Source organism: Carassius auratus, chromosome 1 (assembly GCF_003368295.1).
Source record: "Carassius auratus strain Wakin chromosome 1, ASM336829v1, whole genome shotgun sequence".
NCBI lineage: Eukaryota > Metazoa > Chordata > Actinopteri > Cypriniformes > Cyprinidae > Carassius > Carassius auratus.
In genome coordinates, this window is record NC_039243.1 from 23,545,571 (window position 1) to 23,569,383 (window position 23,813).

Below are 23,813 nucleotides of genomic sequence, written 5' to 3' on the forward strand. Positions count from 1 at the left end.
ATTTAAATAGATTGTTCCGGCTTTATATTTACAGATATTAGTCCATCACGTGAGATCACGTGGTTGGCCGGCTGCTGTCAGCGACTACTGAGAGGGGCCCCCTTGAGGAGGATCCCGATAACAGTATCATTACACTTTACTGCATTGACGATCAAAGGGGCGCTCACACAGTGTCGTTGCATTTTATTCTTAACGAGTTGTTGTCTTGGGGCCCCAAGCAATTGCTTGTTTTGCCAGCCTTGTCGCGACGGGCCTGTTTATGACAAGAGTGCACCCTCAGAAAACTACATTACAAAAGGAGTTTTGACCGTTGTTTAAAAAAAAGACTTCCTCGTTGCCTTTTTCTCTATCACATTTTAGAAATCATCAGAAGTTATTTATCACTTGAAAACATAAAATCTCAAAATTCATCCTTTAAAACCCATTTTAAAATCAGACATTGCATTACCATGTAAATGGCACATCAAAATCATGTTACAAAATGTTTTCAGTCATGAATTATAAAAATTTTGGTTTGTATCATGCACATTCAAGTCTATCTTCAAAAACGTGAGTGACAGTTAACAGGTTAAAGTATAGGTCTCTCTTTGCCTCTTATATAAGCAAATATCATTTTCTGATTCCAACATCCGTGCCATTAGTATCACCACAACAGCATGTACCACCGTTGTTTGGTAATTTAAAGGCTGTGCAATTCATCAACTATATGCTCTGATTATTCTATAGGCAGCAGATGTTATCAGTGCTTCCCGTAACAGCACCTGCAGGCTGAGCCAATGTTGCGTTTCACTCCCAACAAATCGAATCACCTGCAGCGTAGGTCTGTACAATAAGACCTGCTTACTTCCGTTCATTCTTCTTGCCTGAATCCATGTGATGTCAAAGACGGCACTGGAGCAGAAGAAGCGTTCTGTTGTTTTCTGTATTCATGTAAACATTAGCGTGGTCTGTTGTGATGCCTTCTGGATATGTGTGACCCGATACCAACACACTTACTGAGAAGAGATTTAAGTCCAGACGAGGCTAATGGATTCTCTTCTGCACCTGAAATATGAGACTTCCAACCAGTTCTATGTGTGTGTGCATGCTGTTATATCTGTGTATGCATGAGTGCATCCATAATCTACTTATCATAAACCTCCCAATGGAATTGTTGCAGTCTGACCTTACAGACATTGTTGAATATGTTCATAAGCATGCAGCTCGTGCCAGGGTTGTGCACCATTCAGAATTCTATTGAGAATGGGTTTTAAAATTCAACAGCTCAATTTGGATAGAATTTGAATTGAGGTAGCAAACAGGATACAAAATTATAATAAAGTGCCTGTCACCACTTTCTAAATGTAAAACTGTATTGAAAAACAATATATTCAATGTTTATTGCTAAATATGCATATCATATATTTAACATTGTGTAGTACTGGGCAACACTAGTAAAATGACGCTACCCTCTCGTGACGATATGCTGTGCTCACATGCTCTGATAATAAGAACGTTGTAGGGGTAAATATTATTTGGAATATATTTGTTGCATGGAACTGAATAAAAAGAATATATTCATATTTTATATTAATATATCTTCTGTTCAATTTTATTATTTTACTTTCGTTAAAAGAATGGCATTTTAATTGGCTTGTTTTTTTTCATTCATTATCATTAACATTACTGAATTAAATTGAAAACAATATTATTCAATATAATTTAAGCATTTTTGTCAGTGTCAGTGTATCCAAAATTTCGGTTTCAGTCCAGATTTTTTTTTTTTTTATTATTATCTAAATGTCTCAAGGCCACGGTATCATTCTGTTGTTGTTGCTCATTTCTGATATTGATAATTATGTTTGTGTGTGTGTGTGTGTGTAAAGATTAAATAATAAATAGTAAATAATTATTATGAATTAATAATAATGTTTATTTTTTATTGTGTTTTATAAACTGAAACCTGATATAGTAAATGTATTTTACCCCAAAATAATGAGTAATATTCAATGTTTAAAATAATTAATAAAATAGATAAATGTAAAAATCTTTGTAAGTGTATAATAATATGATTTAAACAAAAATTATTACTTATGATAAGTTTTATAAAATTAAACTTAAATTATTAGATATAATGAAATATTTTAATAATTTGCATTAGCTATACAGACCATTGTAGGAAATCAGAGATGTATGACTAAATAATGCAACCTTCATTGTAAATGGTTATTGAAATTGGACCATGGTGAGACAAACCAGTACTCAAATTATACACAATTTGAGCTTTAGTAAAAGCTGTATATATTCAAGCCTTTTCAGTATTTCCCTACATATCGATGTGCAGTTCTTGGGCCCCTCCAGGGGTCTTACAACATCATTGATTCCCTGATGTAAATGTGTTTAATTCAAAAAAAAAAAAAAAAAAAAAAAAGTCTCAAGACGTAAAGAAATGCTGTCCAGTGATAGTATCTTTAATTATTTAAGTCCAAATAGTGTTGTATAAGCATGTTTGTGAGCATAAATAACATTCTCAACTCAACTCAAACTTTATTTATAAAGCATTTTCTCCACCACGACTGGAATCAAAATACTGTACAGAGAAAGTTTAGAGAGAAGAAAAATAAAGATATATATATATATATATATATATGTGTGTGTGTGTGTGTGTGTGTGTGTGTGTGTGTGTGTGTGTGTGTGTGTACCAGTAGACAGGCTATTGAGCCACACTGTCAATGCTCAAGTTCTTTTCATAAAAACTTTTTCTTTGCCATCTTTGAGGAGTTGCTAAATAGCTTCTGTGAATAGGTTAAAGTCACAGTGAGGCAGACCATCACTTCATCCAACAGCCACGGGTTGCCAAGGCAACATCAGCACAGACGGGTGTCTGTTTGTCAGCCGGCTCAGTCAGGGGCGTTTGAACTTCATCTGCTACTTTTTTCCTCCCGTGTTTTCTTCCTCTATCTCCCTCCTTTCTCTTCTCCGTTAACGGAAGTCTAATTAAAGGGAGCTGACATTGTGCTCCATTGGCTGGAACATCAATCAATCAATGTCTGAAGCCTCAGCCCCTACTGACTTTCTTAACCTGCTGCACAAGCTCACAGCTCTTTAAAGGTTAATTATATTCATTAGAGAAAGAAGGAACGGGGGGAAGGAAGATAGAGAGGACGTCACCCTGAATATATGCCACTTGTGATGAGATTTTTCTCGTCAAAAGAAACTCTGCAAGGTTAAACGCTGAGTCACAGCACCACCTGTTAGAATATGGGTACGTCCACTTATAGCTGATAGCTGATTCGGCCCTTTAAAGTGAGATTCTAGTTCTGTAGTTTGCCGAGAAAAAGTGTGTATATACACAGACACATACATTATTATGAATGAATATAATAAACAAATGTATATATTAATAAGAAAAAAATTATGCTACACTGCTTTACTGTTCCTTAAAAAAAAAAAAAAAAAAAAAAAAAATATATATATATATATATATATATATATATATATATATATATATATACATATATATATATACATATATATATATACATATATATATATATATATATATATATATATATATATATATATATATATATATATATATATATATACACAATATAAATTAAGCCTTTTTTATGAATTAAAAAGAGAAGAAAAAATATTCATTACATTAATTTTTTTATTTTTACTTTATGCCCTGTAAAACATACCAAATTAATTATAATTAGGAAACATGCAAATCATAAAAAAAAATATTCTTTTTATTTTATTTTTTTAATAAATGCTATATCTATAAATGTATGAGAATGGACACATACTGATTCAAAGTGACAGTAAATGCATTTATAATGTTACAAAAACAAATTATATTTCAAATAAATAAAAAGAAGATACCGGGTAATAAATCATTCTTGAGCACCAAACAACAATGATTTCTGAAGGATCGTATGACACAGACTGTGATAATGGCTGCTGACAATTCATCTATGCCATCACAGAAATAAATTACTTTTAAAAATATGTCAAAACTAAAAAGGCTATTTTAAATTGAAACAATATTTACAAATATAACTGTTTTTACTATATTTTTGATTAAATTAATGCAGCCTTAGTGAGCATAAGTGAGACATCTTTCAGAAACATTAAAGAAATCTTACCAACGCCAAAACATTTGAATGTTAATGTGTGTATATGATCAGAACACAGTCTTCTCTCGTTATCTAGAGTTCAGATGCAGTTGAGCTGCAGCTTGCAGGGGTGACGGCAGCCAAATATTTTGGGGCATGTGTAAAGCTTCGTCTTGCTATCAAACTAAAAAGTATACCTCCCACCAGCCCCCCAAACTTCCTAATTAGTCCATTAGCGCTAATATACTTCGCACAAGAAGCAATTTACCATGCCTGGCAGGATCTGTAACCCGCTAACCTCATATCTTTATAAAGCTAATATCTTTTGATACTTCATTATAGTCTGTTAATAACAGCTCGCCTCAACTCTTGACTTCTAACAAGACGCCCGTCATTTAAGCCCTATATCAGTCTGTTTCACCACTGCAGGCATCTTCCTCCGCACCCACACAGCTGGTCTCGGGTTAAACTACAGGTCTGGAGTCAGTGTGGGACCAGATAATAGCCATTAGCTGCTCAGACTTTTATATGCCGCTTGTTTTTGGTCAAATATTTGATGCTCATTTTTTCTGTCTGGATCTATGGATTTATTCAAAAGTACCTTTATTTAAAAGTGCCTTTAATTCAGACCGTTACATTCATATGCCTTTTGGTATTTGGTATGTTTTACAGGACAGCAGGTAAAAATCTAAGGATAGTAAGGAAGAAAAACTCATGAAAAAACTGATAAGGCTGAAATTGATATTATACTTTTAATATAATTTCATAAAGCATGATCAGTGAAGCAGTTGTGTTAATATTCGTAATATAATAATAAAAATATAAAGTATAATAAAACCCCCAGTTTTTGGGAGTCAAAATATTTATCAATATATATATATATATATATATATATATATATATATATATATATATATATATATATATATATATTTATTATTATTATTATTATTATTATTATTATTATTATTATTTTATTTTCTTTTATTTATTTTTTTATAATTATTATTTTTTTATAATTATTATATATTAATATAAAAAATATATTATACATCAATTATCATTTCAAAGCAGTTTCAATTATGTTTTTGTATTCACTGGCTCTTCTTTTCTTTTCGTCTGTGGCCAAGCTACAAGTGCAGCTTCTGTTTAATCCATTCCTAATTTTTACCAAAAAACAGTTAGAATTTTTAAAGACATCAAGTCAGTACTTGCCATTCCATTTTTATTCCATATTTCTGCCATATTTACTGTAGCTTTGCAGTTTCTTCCATTTATTGTTATATTTGGCCTGTCTCCCCGCTTAAAATGTCTCCGGTGTACATTTGTTGTGCTGCATAAATCAGAGAGTAGCATGGAGAAAGAATACTGTACAATGGAAATTAATTTGTTTATTTAACTCTTATGGTACAAAATGCCACTACTGTATATTGAAAGTAAAAAGCTATTACAGACAGCAGTAGTTTGAGTGACAGATAATATTGATGCCTCGACTGAATAGCTAAAACACTCACTGTACTCTTGTTGTCTTCCTGTGAGCATGTGTTTCTTTCTCCATTTCTCTATCATCCTGGTCTTTTTTGTTGACTTTTTCTTGTTTCTTATTCTTCGCATTATGTTCTCTCTTTGCTCTCATAATTTTTCTCTCTTTCACTCTCAGTCTCATTCTCTGTGTCTGGACAGGTCTCTTTACTGTCTTTACTCCATTGTTTGTATTGATTGCCGTCTGAGGTCAATGGCCTTTTAAAGCATCTAGATCGAAACGCAGAGTGTCTTCCTCATCTCCCTCTCCCCCTCGCATTCTTTCCCTCTATCCCGCTCATTTCTGTGCCGTTTCATTCTTTTATCTTCCTCCATCATTGATCCATGAGGCTGGAGAGCATTCTGGCCCGGTAATGTGTGGCCCATGGGCCTTCAGGTCATTTTAATTTGAGTTCAGGTCAGTCGGGCTGAGAGAAAATGTGGTTTGACTGAATTAAAATGGTCTGGAAGATGATGATCCGATTTCATCCACTTCGCAATAAGAGGTCAATTAAAGTTTTAGCTGGTGTATACAAAAGAGAAAAGCTGCACACTAGCATTCACATTCATTTCAACAGCAGCATGAGATTTGAAATGTGCTATTTTGAACTATTTAAGCCAATCACATAACCATAAATTAGCAATTTCATAAACTATTCTTAAAAAGTTTGGTGTTTTGTTTTCATATTTTTCAAAAGAACCTTTAAAATTTGTAAATAGTACAGTAAAATGTATTACAATTATTTAAAATTTAATTTATTCCTGTGATGACAAAGCCTATATAAAAGTGTGTGTGTGTGTGGAAATTAGACATTTTTTAAGATTATTTGATGAAAGTTCATGTTTTTCTTTTTTTTTTCTTTTTTTACATATGTAAAGAATGTTCACTTTTGATAAATTTTACCTGTGCTTGTTAAATAACAGTATTAACAGTATTAATTTATAAAAAATAAAAAAAAAAGTTTATTTTTCTGCATCCTTTATAAAGGCAGAAATCCATTGCTGTGAGTGTTATCTGTGATTAAGTGTTATAATCAAATTCATGTTTTTGTGATTCAGTCTTTCATAAATGAGCAACAAGCATGTAATTAATAGTTCTGTGGTCTTCAGTAGGTTTTCTGCCATATCGGCAATAAATCAAGTAATGAGGGTCCTGGAAGAGGAATGTTAAACTACTGGGACTTGGTTATTTACTCACTCATAGGCCTCACTAAAATCTGCAACCGCTTTTTTACTTCCACAGCCATTGTGTATGTCAGAGCGCCACCTACTGAGTGGAAGATGATAATGCAATCACCCGCACTAAGTCAGAGGAATTCAAGGTCATCACAATGAGATTGGAATATAGAAAAAAGATATACTTTATAGCTGTTTATATATTCTCCCAGGTGTGCGCTATAAAAGATAAAGAACATATGTTGAAATGAAAAGTGTGTGCGAGAGCCTGACGGTTTTGACAGATTACAGAGATGTTCGCTTTGAGAAGGACAGCAATGAAGGAATACATCATACTTGATGCATACTCATTATTGTGCTTTTAGAAAATAAACCCACTATGTTTTATCTCTCACAGGTATTTGATACCATCTCTGGACAGATCGCATGCTGGCTTCTATCGGTGTATTGTGAGGAACAGAGTCGGGGCGTTGTTACAGAGAAGAACCGAAGTACAAGTGGCATGTGAGTAACCATAGTAACTCTCAACCACTTTGGATTTCTATGTTTGTTGGTCCTTGCATGTGTGATTGTTACCAGATGGTCAAATTGTGCCCTAGTGCATGTGTGTGTGTGTGTTTCACAGGAACGGCAGTTGTTGGTGAGGTGGCGTACCTCCATTTTATTAAAAGCTCCTCTGCAATGCCACAGCTGGTCCTCTCTAACTTCCTCGTTAGATTGATGAGGTTGTGGCGACCAGTCGCTCCACTCTCTCAGAATTTAATTCATTCCTCCGTTTTATAATCTGTTTAGCATGAGGAACAGCTGCTGCACTTGAACCAAGTGGCAAGTCTCTGTTTCAAGCCAGATACAAGTTCCACTGCCCACTGACCTCTCCTCGGCTGTTTCCGGTCATTATCGAAATTAGACTTTGTTCTGGCGGAGTATGTGATTGAAGCAACAGCAACTTCCAGTCTGTAATTACTCCACTCCTCACTCACTTCCTGCTCAAAGATCCGGGTTCGAACCATATAACAATTTGTGCCTGGTTTGCTGTTAAATTCTTTAAATAAGTATGTTTTCATGCATCTCTCAGCACACACAATATATAATAATTATCATAATTATTTTTTTTTCATTAGTATTATTATTATTTAATAGTTTATACTTTTATTTAACACGGATGCATTAAATTGACCAAAAGTAGCAGGAAATACGTTACAAAATATAACTATTTTCCACCGCTTCTTGTCATGGTCTTTCATATTAGGAAATATGGAAGTACTTCACTTCTAGTCAAGATGGAAATACTAAGACCTTATTTGCTTTTCTCGTTTCTCTTTCAAGCACCTGTGCAATAATTGACATCCAATTACCTTTCGTTTCTTTTGAAGGATAAAGTGAGGGAAATCAAATACAAGAGTCAATACACAGGAAACGACATTGTGAAATCAAAGGCAGGAGGTTGCCTTGCTGGATATTGTATTATTTTTTTAAGTGGTTTTCTGTAATTAGAATTTTTGATGAATAATGCTCTTGATATTAAAGACGCTGCCTTTGATCTTGAAATCTCTTCCACACCGTGCAGTGAAAGTTTTGTCATTTATTCGCCTTCATGTCATTCCGACCACATATTAGTTTCATTATTCCTCTGACATTCTGCCTTAGACCACCTTTTTGTTATATATATAAGTAATAATAATACAGGGGTGGAATGACATCAGGGTGAGTGAATGATGACAAAATGCTCATTTTTAGGTGTGCTACCCTTTTAAAACGTACAAGTTGCGAGTAAAAGTTGCTCTGCAAACAAGGTAGCCGTGTCCGTGTTCCTGCAACAAGGATATTCTGATAGGGGATGGGGTGTAAATAAGAAGGACTGCTGATTTAACGCATGTTGAACGTCCATTCGGATGAGTCAGTTCTGGTCACTGTCATGGCCTATAGCTAGCTGGCACATATCATCCCAAGTCCGACGGCGGCCGCGCCGTTGTCTGGCGCTGTGTCAGAGCACGTCTGTCAAACGCTGCCCAACTCAAGCAGATGGAAGACACTGAAAAGTCTCTGGCAACTCGACAAACGTTAATACCGCAACTGTTTCTTTATCCACTGATGTAGGCACTCGTACCAGAAATTATAGTCAGTTTGTATTTGTAGTTGCGTTATGAGTCAGTATTTAGACAGACGTTTAATTTTAAATGCTAACATATGCACTGTATAATAGTTTTAACACGTGTTTTTTGTCATTTGCTCACTCTAACCATTCGTATTGTGGTTTGTCTATAGATATGGGAAGCTTTGAGGAAGGGGAACGAACCCAGGCCGTATCCCAAGGAGAAGGAGCCGTAATACCGGCGCCTCATATTCGCTGTTTCCCTCAACCACAGGTGACCTGGTTCAGAGACGGCCGCAAAATCCCTCCCAGCAGTCGAATGTAAGTTTGTGTATCTGTTACATTTCTTTTTTTCCAATCCGCCTTTATTGTGTCTTTATCTTTTTCATTCCGCAAGCAGTCTGATTGAACATGATTGATTTTGAGGGATCCTTGTAACTATACATCAAGTCCGGAGATACGCACACAGTTTTATCGCCTCCAGGTGTTTCTGATTGTGTGTGCGAGCTTGTGGAGGTGTTTGTTGCCATATAAACATTTATTGACTTTCTAGCATGAGTGCTCTCAAAAACCCCAATGAGTTATGAGAAGTCCTGCAGTCTATCTATCTATCTATCTATCTATCTATCTATCTATCTATCTATCTATCTATCTATCTATCTATCTATCTATCTATCATCACAATTTCTTTGTGTCAGCTGGCATTGCAAAGTCTATTGCAGTTTATTCAATTTTTTCTGTCTTCCTCATACTCTCTTACACTGCCTTCCCAGGGTTCTCCTTTTTGCACTCTTCTGCATCTCGCTTGCACATGAACATCTGTTTACCAAGGTTACCTCGTGCAAATGAGTGGAGCAGATAACATTTATTCCAGGAAAATCATTTAATTGAATTTTAATCAGGCCACTGGCCCCTCTGTCGCAGTTTCAAAGACTCTGTGAAAAATGCGAAATAAGCGTAACATTGACCGAGCCCATGGAGGACTGCTAGCCTGTCTGAGAGCGTCCTGGTGCTTCTGAATCCGTCTGCTCTAGATTGGTGAATTCTTATCTCTCGCTCTTTATTTTTGTCAGGTTGTACTCATTTCGGCGGCCCTCGTTTCGCTGAAAACTAGCCGTGCGGCCCAAGGGTCATGAAATGGAGAGTTTTCAGAAGCAAAAAGCTTTCTCTCTCGCCTCTCATCTGCTCTCTGTCTCTTTTCCCTCTAATCATGCAATCACACAGCCCAGAAGAGAGCAGGATAATCAATGCCTGGGAGAGAACCACAACCCTACCTCCCTTCAGCCAATTCTAGCTCACAGGAGCAACTGCAGTGGATATTAAAATCACATTTTCCAGCACTTTTCTTTTGAGTCGCCTACAGTGCTAATTTGTGCTAACAGTGCTGTTGACATTGTGCCAAATCATGTAAAGTTTATGTTACATAGAAAGTTTGAATTAAAGAATAGCATTTTTGTTTTAAGATGACTTTTTATGTGCTCACGTGATTAAATCATGAGGCGTTGAAATATCTTAGACTATTATATTATTACAGTACTTGAGTAGTAGCACTACTGTATAAAGAAAGGCATCCTGATTTGTTCTAAACCTCCAGTCTTGAATATTAAACATCTTGGCCTGAACCAAGGGATGGTTCACCCGGAAATGAAAATGTTGTCTTCAGAATCAACCTTATGTTGATTCAAACCTGTATGACTGACTATAAATGTAGTAAATTATCATTTGTAAGCATGTAATTATTATTATTATTATTTAATTTTTTTTGCTAAACTATACATGAACTAAAATAATGTATATTTGGATATTCGATTCACTAAAAATGATTTTGTGCAGCTGATAGCATAGCTTTCATACCTGATTTACTAGAGGAATTCACTGCAAATCAGATAACAGCACAGGCATTGCATAAAAATGTGTGCTTAGTGTAGTTTACACACCATAATTCCCCATTTTGCAGAGAGCTAGGTTGTGAAAGAGTCAACAGACTTCAATCTTGCATTCTATGCTGAGACTGAACAGCGTTATTCCAGGCAATGTGCATCTTGATGTATGCCCAATTAAAATGTTTTTTCTACATCATTTGATCCTCATTAAGTGATTTACTGCTGCCGTGATCAATAGAGTATATGTAAACAAATAATCTCTCTCAAATGAAATTCCACTTATTGCTTTTCATGGAAGGTAATAGTGTAATTTAATTTACCCCTGGCATTTAAAATTTTCCCTACAAAAGACACACTTTTATTCATATTGCTGTTTTATGCCGTTCATATAGATTTCTGTGTTGCAGAGGTGGTTTTAATGAACACATGAGAGCTGAGAACAGTTATAGGAACTCAAAAAACCATCTTGTGTGCTTGTGTGCGCGCAGCCACTGAAGCCTGACCAACGTTTGTCCATCAACTAAATTATATATATTTTTTCTACCTTTCTTTCTTTCTCTCATGTTGGGCAAGAAGAAAATGAACAGATTTTGTTGTAAAGTGAGCTGTAGATTGGTAAAGCTTGTCTAGCAGAAGTAGCATTCTTTCTCTCTCCACGCTCCCCTGACTCTAGTTTCCCCTTGATGAGACAATTTTGTGCTGAGATGCTGCAACTGGGACTTTCTCTACTCCATCCTGGCTCTGCAGCTGCTCCTGTTGGCTGTGCTGCTCTCGGGGAAGCTTGATGCCATTGTCACTTCAGACTGTGATCATTTTCTTTTTTTTTTCTGTATCTTTTCTATAGCGGTATAGATCTGTATCCTTCTATAATACTATCTATCGTCTGTCTGTCATTCTATTGTTCCTGTGTTCTATCCATGGTTCTATCTATAATTTCATTTATTCTACTATATATTGTTTTATCTATCTTTCTAGCATACTTTCTACCTATGGTTCTGTCATATAAAGTGATACTCAGATTAGGTCTATAAAGGGACACATTTCATGTCTGCGGTACCATCAGTCGGTGTGTCCCACAGCAGTCTTGCATGTCGAAGACGGCAGTCTCCCTTCATTACTTTCCTGCCTTCAGGGAGCGAGAGAGTCATTTAACTGCAATAGCCATTAGTCTTTCATTATTGAATAGGAATGCAATTGAAAGGCCCTTTTCCACTGACTGCTTTTGATTTGTTGTGTTATTTGGAAGGACTAATGTTGTGTATAATCAGAACCTCAGATGGTAAACACATTCCAGGAGCTGCTACTCTCCCAGCGAGTGTTAAAGGAAAAGTGCTATTCCGTTTTCTATTTAGATTTTGTCCCTTGCATTCCGACCTAAATAATTCAGTTTTGATGAGGGGCCAATAGTCCTCAGCATTTGGATGACTGTTACTCATTCAACACTCTCCTCTTTGAGTTTCTCTTTTCCAGAACACAATTTCGGACAGGCTACCCTTAAATGCATGGTTGTTGAGGATTTAGGCAGCTCTAGTGGCACACGCCGGGACAAACCAGTCCATCCATAATAACAGTCATTTCCAGGACAAAGTGTGTATTGGTGACAGTACACAGGTGATGGCCTTTCTATAGCGTGCAGGCGTGCATCTGAAACAAAGAGCTTATGTTTATGCAGTTGTATTATAAATCTGATATTGCAAGCTTCATTCAGTGTGATCTGCAATTTATAACCACAGGTGTGAGTCTGTTTTACCCACCACTGGAATAAAATCTATTAAGTGTGTTTGCATGCAATCATTTTCTGATAAAAGTGTTTTTTCAGCCACTAGACTATTCCTGTAAACACAATAAACAGCACATTTTGAATAAACCCAATTGTTGTTCTATTCTGGGAGTATGGGAAGTGCTTGTTAATAATTCATTTTAATAATGTTTCAAAATAAATGAATAAACAGATTCCACAATAACAACCTGGAGCACAGAAAACAGGTTATGAGAATCATTACCTGTAAGTGGATGTATTTGCATTTCTAAAAATAATCTGATTCCTCACCCTCCAAAAATAGTTCACAACCCTTAGTGAGGTGTGTAAGTAAAAAATAAATTCAACCATCTGCACCTGCAGACACACTATGGTGAGGTTAGCAAAACACTGTGAAAACGCTTTGGTGTTAAAAACACATCAACAAACCGAATATGACTAGATGCTGATATCATCTGTGCATGGAAACATGGTTAGTGAGAAACTGAGTGACTATCGTACCATAAATGGATTGTAATACTCAGACCATCATTCCAGAACAGATGTATAGAGCCCAAGCAGATTTGGTCCAAACTAGCATTGCATCTATTTTTCACTGACAAGGCTTACAGCAGTTTCAGCAGGGATGGTTATGCTAAACTCTTAGGACACATGCTCTGGCTCAGGATCCTGTTAGTGGGTGGTAAAATTGAGGTTTTATTTAAATATATTTGATTAGTGTCAGAAAGGATTTCCTTTCAACAGATGCTGATGGCTTCAGAGGTGCTACTTCTGTTGTTCTACAGCATAAAGCTTACAATATTGGCTGCAGCAATAGCATTAGCTTTTGTTTGTTAGACAGGTGTTGCTCGCGTGTATGTGAGCAAAACGTGTTCTTCATCTCCTGGTTTTCCATTCCTGGGAATTTCCCTGGGAAATTCAAGCACATTCTTTCTGTCAGTTTTATTTGACCACCTGTATTCAGCTTGTGCTGTGTGTGTTCACGCTAGATCTGCTTGTGTCTGTCCTGTCGGTATTTGTAAGTGTTCCCAGATATATTACCATGACTGTGTGCATGTGATATTCACTCGAGATCCTATTGCCTCTAAAGGGACCCCGGCTTGTGCCGTGCATATTTGTCTAAATGTAATAGAGGTCATTGACTGCGGACTCTGCTGCTCCCCGGAGAGTGCTGTAAGAGCACTGCACTGTCAAATGCCAATCCACTCGCTATTGTGTACATATAGCTAACTGTTATAGTGGGTCAGCAAACACACACATTCGAACACGTGCACACAAGCCCTGTTTTTGAGCTGCCTTGCTGTCTAACCAGCAACATCATAAATTAAATGAACCTCATAATGTCATAATGTTTTCATTACAACAATTGGTTCCTGTAGAATTTGATGATAACATGTTGCTAAGCTAAAAGTCACATAATAAGTGAGGGAACATATAGAATCTTTTGGTCTGAAGAGGTTAAAACCTTTTAGTTGCACATTATCCCACTTATTACATAATATTTATATTTAAGTTATATGAGATTCTGATTTGAGTAAAAAATACTTTTACGTTATTTTTATTGTGAGAAAAAAAAGACTACAGTGTGCTTCGAGAGAAGTGAAACCAGCACAGCTGTAGTCTCGCTTGGACAGTGGTCAAATATACAGTTAAGCAGTTATTATGCAAAAATATTTGGCTGTGTAATTTTGTATTATGTTGTAATGTTGTAATACTGTGTAATAAGAATGTTTTTAATACTGATAATTCAGCATCAATCAGAATATTATAATGATTTCTGAAAGATGTGACACTGAAGAAAGGAGTATAAATTCAGCTTTGCCATTAGAGGAATAAATTAAAATGGAAATTGATCAAACTCTTTTTTTTACTATAAAAGTTTATTTTTTTATTTTTTTATTTTTTTACTGCATGTTTGATCAAATATATGCAGCCTTGTTGAGCATAATAGACTTCTTTCAAAAACATTTAAAAAAAAATCATATACATTTTCATATACTACTATTTATATTTGTAATCAACTTTTCTCTTTCATTAAATTTTTGGATTGCCTTCTCTTAATGATTAATCTGATGCATTTAGGATTATTAATGCATCCTACTTTCTGGAGCAATCTTTGCATTGAGAGTGAACCCGTGTTGCCTTGTAATGCTGTCCAGCTCATTAACTTTTGGAACTGCTCAACAGACATGTTTTATGCAGACTTGAACTGTATGAATTCTCCCAGAATGCCAATCTTTGGCAGACCTAAATGCAGGATGAATGCTGAATGCTGATGAGAAAACACAACACAACAGTGATACTCATTTCTCAGCTCTGTGATTCAACAAGAAACAGTCATGGTTCTCTGATTTCATTAAATATTTCCACAACTACGCGGGAGTACACTCAAATACATGCAGAGAGAGTAAAGGTAGGAAAAGAGTGAGACAAAAAGATAAAAAGTAACTGTGTTTTGGAATTTTCACACAAATACATAAGATACTGATACCAAGGTATTGTGATTGGTTGCTGGGACATTGCTTTGCAGCTTATGGTTTTTTAGTGATTTGTTGTGTGGTTGCTAAGGTATCATGGCTGGTTGCTACTGTAAGTGATTACTTATTCTTCAACGCGGAAGTAAGCCTTTGGGTTATACTTTGGTTCATTAGCCGCTATAGGTAAATAACAAGGAGAATAACAATGTGCAGTAAATGGTAAAATTGTTTGCACTACAAACCAGCGTGTTCATAATTAAGATAATTAAAATAATGTGATAAGACACACCAACTTTCAATATCAAGCAGCGAAACAAACTGTTTTGTTCAGCTAAAAATAGCAGGATAGAATGAATACAGATGAGACTGTAAGCCAGACCAACAGAGTTAACAAATGGCTGTGTGCATTTTTACAAGTATAAGGTGACTATGGGCACTATCATACACCCGGTTAAATGCGAAGCAAGGCGCAGCGCAAGTGTGTTTGCTAGTTTCAGTCCAGCGCCATTCACATTGTCCCATCCAGCGCCATGTCGTTTAATTAGCAAATGCATTTGCGCTCATTTTTGCGCCCATGGGCTTGCTGTTCTAAAAAGGTGTGTTCAGGTGCATTGCTGGTGCATTGCTATTTTAAGGAGATGACAATAGACTGCACCATAGACCGACTCAAACCTGGTCTAAAGTCTGGCGCAGTGTTTTTTCTTTGTTATTCAGAGCGTTTTAGTATAGGCGGGTCCACAACGTACGTACACGCCGCTTATTAAACACAGGGACGCACAGCAGCACACAAACATGCCAAATATTACAAATTAAAGGATTGCAAAACATAATAATTTTTTGCTGGCACACGAGCAGCTCCGTTTCATCTTGGAGACGCGTTCTTTGCACTTGCCAAATTCCGCCATGTTAATAGCAAATCCGTCATGGCAAGAGCGCAACTTAAAGGGAATGGAAGATGAGACTCTGATTGGTTTATTGCACGTTACACCCAAAAAACACCCATTACTCATTAAGAGAGTAGGGACAACCCGCTTAGACCATGCGCCCAGGCGCGCCAACCGTTTTTCCGTCGTTAAAATAGCAAAAGTGGATTTGGACACGCCCTGAGTGCACCTGCACCGTGCGCTTTACACTTTGCGTTAAGATCGTTAAAATAGGGCCCTATGATGTTCTGGTATTGTGGAATTGTCTGGAAGAGCAAAAGTTCATCTTTCCTTATATGCCGCCTGTATGATTTGACTCATCATTTGTCTATACCAAAAACATGTTTGTTAAAATCCTAAAAATGTAAATAAGTACCATAAATTGCAGTTTTGTTGTTGTTCTTGTTGTTGTTGTTGTTTTATCCTCATTCACTGTATATGCAGGTTTCATTAGAAGTTCCTTGAATAATTGTGTTATATTACACAAGGATTCCTGACATTAAGGATAAAAATGTCAGATTCCCTGTTGGAAGCCTGGATAACATGTTCTTTGGCATTTCTACATTTATAATTTACCTCTGTCATGTTGCTACCACATAAAATGGGTTATAGGCATCATCTTATTTCATATTCATCTGTGCTTTCAGAAACATGTATATGTATATTTATGAGTACTGTGAGACATGTTTATGCATGACCTTTATCATATGTGCACTGTCAGTAAGGAATTTGGTGTTGTATGCTTGCAATATAAATCATATTGTGTGTGTGTGTGTGTGTGTGTGTGTGTGCACATGTATGTGTGTTTGTGTGTGTGTGTGTTTGAATGTGTATAAAAGTATAAGGAAATAACCATGTATGTGCATAAATGAATGTGTGTGTGTGTTCTCCACTGCCTCATTAGCTGCTTGATTTGCTAGCTGTGTCTTTATTCTCGTTTTATGTGCTCAGGTTTAGGGAATCACCTGAGATTAATTTGCAGTCTTGGGCTGCTCGCTGTCCCTCTTCCAATCCATAATTCAGCAGCAGTGTGGCTCTCTCCCTGACACCTGCCACACCAGGACCCAGGCAGAGTGAAATATTCACTACAGATCATCACACCACAGCCGTTCGCCCTTATTAACCGGCCCCTTATCCATCTGGAACGATGCATCGTGGGCTGAAAACGGGAGAAATTTGAGTCCAAGTGTGTGCATGAGGAGATATTAAAATCAATCATCTGCTCTTATGTCATCCTTCTATGTTGAGCTGCTCTAATCATACAGCAGTCATTAATCATTTCAGGTGGCTGATGTAATATCCTGTGACAGCCGGCTGAACTCGAGCGTAATGTCTTTATCGTGCTGTTGTTAAGGTTTATCTTCAGGCAAAGTGTAGGAATAGGCTTTTTAATAAAGCAAGCTGTGCTTTTGAAATGGTAAGCTTAATATCACTTAACAATTCAGTAAATGCAATCAGTAATATCAGTATTGTATGTTTTATCTTTATTGAAAGTGTTTTTCGATTGGTGTAATCAGTGCTTAAGGACAAAATTAATTTTAAATATGCAGATACTCATGAATATTTGAATTTGAGTTGTTTTGTTGATGATTTGGTTTGCTAAAAGCTGTTCTGCAGCACTCACTCACAACATTTATGGTATTGGTTATTTTTTTTTTTATGTTTGGCCTCGTTGGTTCTTTTATTAATAGGAATGTGTGTAATAAAAGGGAATGATGGGGAAAAATAATTTAGACTGTGCAAACCGGACCTGAACTCATGTCAGCCACACAAGCATCACAGCTCAGTGAGTTTCAGAGTTATTTTGAATTAAAACTATCAATATATTTTCTGTTTATTAAAATAAAGCTGAAAAATGAAATAAAAAAATAAACTAAAATAAAGTTTATTTTTACTGTTAACCCCCCCCCCTCCCCCCCCCCTTTTTAACACACACGTGAAAATGTATTATCCGAACTTAAATGGTTGGAATTCATGAACGCATGCCAAAGGCATGAAAAATGAAAATGTAAAAAGTTATAGAAGTTTAAATTCACTGTTAAGAAAAACTACTGTACTAAAATAAATAAAGTATATAAAATATGTCTAACTAAATCATATTCAAAAATGAAAGTTGATATCATAGAATGAATAAATAAATAAATAAATAAAGGCAAATACAAAAAAAAAGAAAAAAAGAAAAGACAAAATCACATAATGATTAAAACTTAAAGATGGAAACTTGAAGATATAAAATAAAACCTAATTCAGAATATTAATAAATTCTATAATGGTATAAATAATACTAAAATAACACTGATGCGTTTAAAACAAGGCTTTGTGTCCAACGTTGGCAGACTCATTTTATTAAATATAGTTTAAAATACATTTGTGACCCTGGATTAAACTGAATAAATAAGCTTTCCATTGATATATGGTTTCTTAGGATATGACAATATGTGGCCAAGATAAAACTATTTGAAAATGTGGAATCTGAGGGTGCAATAAATGTAAATATTGAGAAAATCGCTTTTAAAGTTGTCCAAATGAATTTCTTAGAAATGCATATCACTAATCAAAAATTAAGTTTTAATGTGTTTACAGTAATAAATTTACTAAATATCTTCATGGAACATGATCTTTGGCATAAAAGATAATGATTTAAAACTTCAGTATCAGCTGTAGTTATAAATATTGCATGTCGTTTGCTAAAGTTTTATGTATACAGACACAATAGATTTAAGGGTGTTAAAATATAGTGTACAATCGCAGGCTTATCAACTGGGTTATAGTCTTCTTGCAGTCAGGTAATGAAAGATGAGCAAAAGATCTGTAAATTTCGCCTTAAAATATGCTGACTTTATCAGCAAGCATCTGCAGCCTTGTTGTGATAGCGGCTCTGGGGCTCTGGAACACATTTGGTATTCTTACAGTGAGACGGACAGATTCCTATTAGCATTCCGCACCCCGGAGGACTCGGGCCAGGGGAACATGGGTGCCAGCTCAAAGACTTTGGGTGTATGAGACGAGCCGAGGGCAGCCACGCAGAACGAACAATTCTTCCTCAATTGTCCAACACATAGTCATAATGAGAAAACATTGATTGTAAACAAAGGAGGCACGGTAATTGGGACTCCATGGGGTAAGTGTCAGCACTGCCCAGTGGACAGCAATGGGGCAGTCGGGTGGAGATGGCTGGTTATTCAAACTGAGATGCGTTAATGTACTATTAAAGAGGTTGTTTTCATTTATGTTCTTGTCCCTTTACAGTAAAATTGTCCCTGAACAATGAAATTATATGTATATATTAGTGGTGGGCCGTTATCGGCGTTAACATGCTGCGTTAACGTGAGACTCTTATTGGGTGATAAAAAAAAAAAAATATCGCAGTTAATCTATTCTTAAAGTTGGGTTGAGATCTGGGTCTATATACTAAGCAAGCTATGATGACTTTCACCTTGATATTTTATATAACTGACTCGCTGAGGCCAGCCTAAAAAGATGCTCAGGACAGTTGACGGGCCACTGCTGCGCATCGTCATGAAAGCTTATCTTTTTCACGTTTTTTAAGCCTTACCGCTTGTCGATTTAAACATTAAAGTATCCAAAAACAAGACAAGGAAAAGCTGAACAGAGTAGCTGGTTACTCGCGCGCTGTATTCGGTGCGCACGAGAGAGATCGAGAGCCGCGTATCACGGACAGCGACACTGAACCGAGCTCTCTTCTGCGAATCTCTCTTCGAAGTCCCTCCTGCACCTGAACGAACAAATACAAATCGCAGTTTGAACAAACAAAAAGATGTGAAAGAGCCCAATTCAGTACTCGCGGTGTTCTGGTGTTCAGGGCTCAAGCAGAGAAAGGCGTCTCAAAACACTAGAACATCGAATTTGCTTATTTTTGCTCTTGTGACGACGAATACATACAAAATATGTCAAAATGTCCACCTTGGAAATTATGCTCAAAAAAACTTTCAGTTATTTCTTCAGTGAAAGTGTACAGTTGAAGAAAAAATAGGTATAGTTTACAGCTTTTTCAAGCACTTTTTGATGCATTTTGGAAACAGGAGTTTAGCCCCTTTTCTAATGCACCACCTAGCTTGATAAACCCATTCTCAAAGACTTACTGTTTGTCCATTTTTTGGGGGGTTACACACAAATTCTGAATGCCTTCGGCAAAATTCAAATGAGACATTTTAATCTAGATTAATCTAAATTAATTTAAAGATCACAGTGAGATTAATCTAGATTAAAAAAAAAAAAAATAAAAATAAAAAAAAAAAATATATATATATATATATATATATATATATATATATATATATATAGTAAAATGTATTATTAAAAATATTAAACAGATAAACTGTTTTCAACATTAATCATAATTTACTTTTTTTAAAATATATTAAAGTAGAACAGAGTTATATGTATGTATGCATTTATGTCCCATTCATGTGAAAACTTTATTTAGCAAATATATTTCAAAGTACTTGAATTAAATAAGGGCCTATAAATTGATAATGGTAGTAATATATATTTTTAATGGAAAAAAAAATTCTTCCATCATACCAGCTGTTGCATTTTCCTGACACCAGAAGTAGTTTATGTTATATTTATGGGGCAAAGTCATTTCGTTGTTGATCTGGAGGAGAAATGACAGATGGAGAAATTAAGTTTGTTGATTATGTCTAAATGAGTCGTTGTGTCAATGGTTGAAAAAAAAATAAAAATAAAAAAAAAGAACAAAAAATAAAAACCTTGCAAATTCTGTCGTGTTTTTAAAGACATTTCCCTCTATGTATATGATTAGGCATAATGAGATGGCAGTGAATTAGTACTCCACAGACTCTGAAACATCCGTGGGGAATATTTCATGTAAATATCAGCTTTTCAAGCGCAGCACTGAGCATTTGGTGTGTAGTTTGTGTTGATATTACTGATGCAGTGTTATAAATCAGTGCTTGTGTGTGATATCTGACAGCTGGAGATTTTTGACCATGATTCTGCTTGTTGTTTTCTCACAGAGCCATTACTCTGGACAATACGCTGGTCATCCTGTCCACTGTGGCCCCAGATGCTGGAAGATACTACGTACAAGCCGTGAATGACAAGAACGGTGAAAACAAGACTGGCCAGCCCATAACGCTGTCTGTGGAAAGTAAGTCTGTAGAAATTTGGACACACAAAGTTAGACTTCGACTTCCTCCTATAGACTAAAATTAATTATAAGTTTTACGATTGATTATATTATTGATGCCAGCTAATGTATTACAGCTAGGGGTGTGCATATATCAAAATTCTGGCCAACACCATTAACCAGTAATGATTTTATTGTTACTGCCAATTTGCCATTATTGTAAATTAGTACTGTTTTGTTTTTAAAAATATTTATAGAAATGGTGTGAAATGTGTGTGTGTGTGTGTGTGTTGCGTATATATATATATATATATACATTTCATCTATTGAAATGTATTCAGAGCTATTTCATCTCTGCTATGGAAATATATAAATTCAGTCCATTAGTCAATCCATATTTCAAAGTAACCTCATTAAAGTTTTTTGTACGTTTTTCAAAGAATTTATTTAACTGAAAATATATTTTAAATGAATAAAAAAACACCAATATTGGTGCTAATATGTTAATTCTAATAAATTTGTTTATATTTTTATATTTTAAAAATGCTGTGTGTATTTTCTGAACGTGACTTAGTATACAGTGTAAGATGAAATATTTATGCATATACCTCTGTTCTTGATCTCCCACATTCATATGCGAAAGAATGAAAGTAAGTGAAACAAAGATTTAAATCTTGTCTTTCTATTACAGACAGCATGCTGGTTTATATTATGAACATATACACTTGAAAAAAAAAAAACAGGCTAGAGATAAATAGATATCTTCTGTCTGTGACAGTGCTTTGATTGACTCTCACAGCTTCTATAAGCGAGAATATTGTTATGGATTGTGCTTTGTAAGAGTTTCAGTATATCAGATTCTCCCGGCAAACCAGGGTATGATATTTTTGAGTCTAGTACAGGAGGAACTAAAGTTTGGTGCAGAGACAGCGGGGAGATTAGAGATCGTGGGAGGTGTGTGTGTGTGTGTGTGTGTGGAGGACAGTCCTTCCCAGAAGCTGTAGTTGAATATCAGTGCTTTACAGAGACTGTCTCTGACAGAGCTCCACACACACACACACACACACACACATAGCTGCCAGAAGAGCAGGGATATGAGTTCCTCTTCCAAACACAAACCTGTCACACTTGCTGTAACATGTACAGTACATCGACTGGCACTTCCTACATCTGGACACACTCACACCTGAAGATGACAGATCAGAGTTCTGTTAAAAACACTCACTCGGTAATGTCCTTTACCTGTGTGTCATAGCACACATCGTTTTCTCACTCTCACATTTCTCTTCTGCTGTAGATGTTGGTGGTCCTGCAGACCCCATCGCTCCCACCATTGTCATCCCGCCGAGGAACACCAGCGTCATCTCCGGCACCTCTGAGATCACCATGGAGTGTGTGGCCAACGCTAGGTGACCAGCCTCTGATTCCTTCACAGTTTGAATGAAAGGACAATGATTTTAATTATGGTGATTACAAGGCCAGCAGTGAATTGAAGACTTTCATACTTTGAATTATTTTTCTCACTGCTTTTCCATAATTATTTAATGTGACGTACAGGCTCCATTGAAACTTGGTTCTTATGTTTTTGTTTTTTATTAACTTTTTTGTTTTGTTTTTTCATGATCATCTCACTGTGAATTTCAAAAGAAGTGGATGAATGTTTCAGAGTCAAGCTCTATTGACAGAATCCATGGCATTCTGTCTATTACATAAAGACAAAAAAAAAACATACAGCTTTTAAAATAGTATTTACAAAGAGCTTTAAAGACATATTTAGAGAAAAAAAAAAAAGATTCACATTCAAGAAATAAAATACCAAAAATGAACATAATTAAATATAATATACTTTTTATTTATTTATTTATTTATTTTAAAAACTAGAAATAATATTCTCCATTCTCTGTCAGGCCTTTAATAAAGCTGAGCATCAGCTGGAAGAAGGACGGTGTTCCGGTGAGGAGTGGACTGAGTGATTTTAACCGTAGACTGACGGTGTTGAGTCCAGTGGTCAGTGACTCTGGCTTCTACGAGTGTGAAGCTGTCCTCCGCAGCAGCAGCGTTCCCTCTGTCAGCTCTGGAGCGTACCTACATGTGCTCGGTAATACACAGTTACACACCAGTTCTTGTACATTTGAGTGTAAATAATTTATTCCAGTGCATTACAAATGCAAGGTCTCTTCCACTAAAAACAGTTGCAATTTTGCTTCTTTCTAAATCTTAGTTTCTCTGTCTTTCTAACTTTTACAAGCTGGTTTTACTAGCTGTAAATAGTCACTATTTATATAATATTTTTCCTTTAGGGCAATTTTTCTATCTCTGTCTCTATGGAAATGTTCTCTCTGTCAGAGTAAAGCCAAAAAACCTGAATAGGATGTTCTCAAAAATCCAACAGCAGTCCTATTTATTTGAAAATGTTCTTGCTTCCTGTGTCATCTGTCTGTGGTGTTTCCCTCTCAAGTGCACATGTAGAGGTCACAGCCTTTTCTATTTTGCTCTTTCTTTCCTTTAGAACCGCCTCAGTTTGTGAAGGAACCAGAAAAACACATCACAGCTGAGATGGAAAAAGTAGTGGACATTCCCTGCCAGGCCAGAGGTGAGACACCTCCTGACTCCTCCTCTTAATGAGGTTTTTCAAGCATTTTCAAGTCGCTTGTTCTGTCCTTACTGAACAGATCAGCCATTCAGATGTTCAATATAATATTAATATTATATTATATAATATAATATTTTTTATATTTTGTATATATATATATATATACAATACAA

The 23,813-nt window shown here is 35.8% G+C and overlaps 1 pseudogene; it reads left to right on the forward strand.

Annotated features, from left to right (window-relative positions):
* The window catches only part of LOC113104261 (protein sidekick-2-like), a 250,514-nt pseudogene that overhangs the window by 186,416 nt on the left and 40,285 nt on the right, over nucleotides 1–23,813 (forward strand).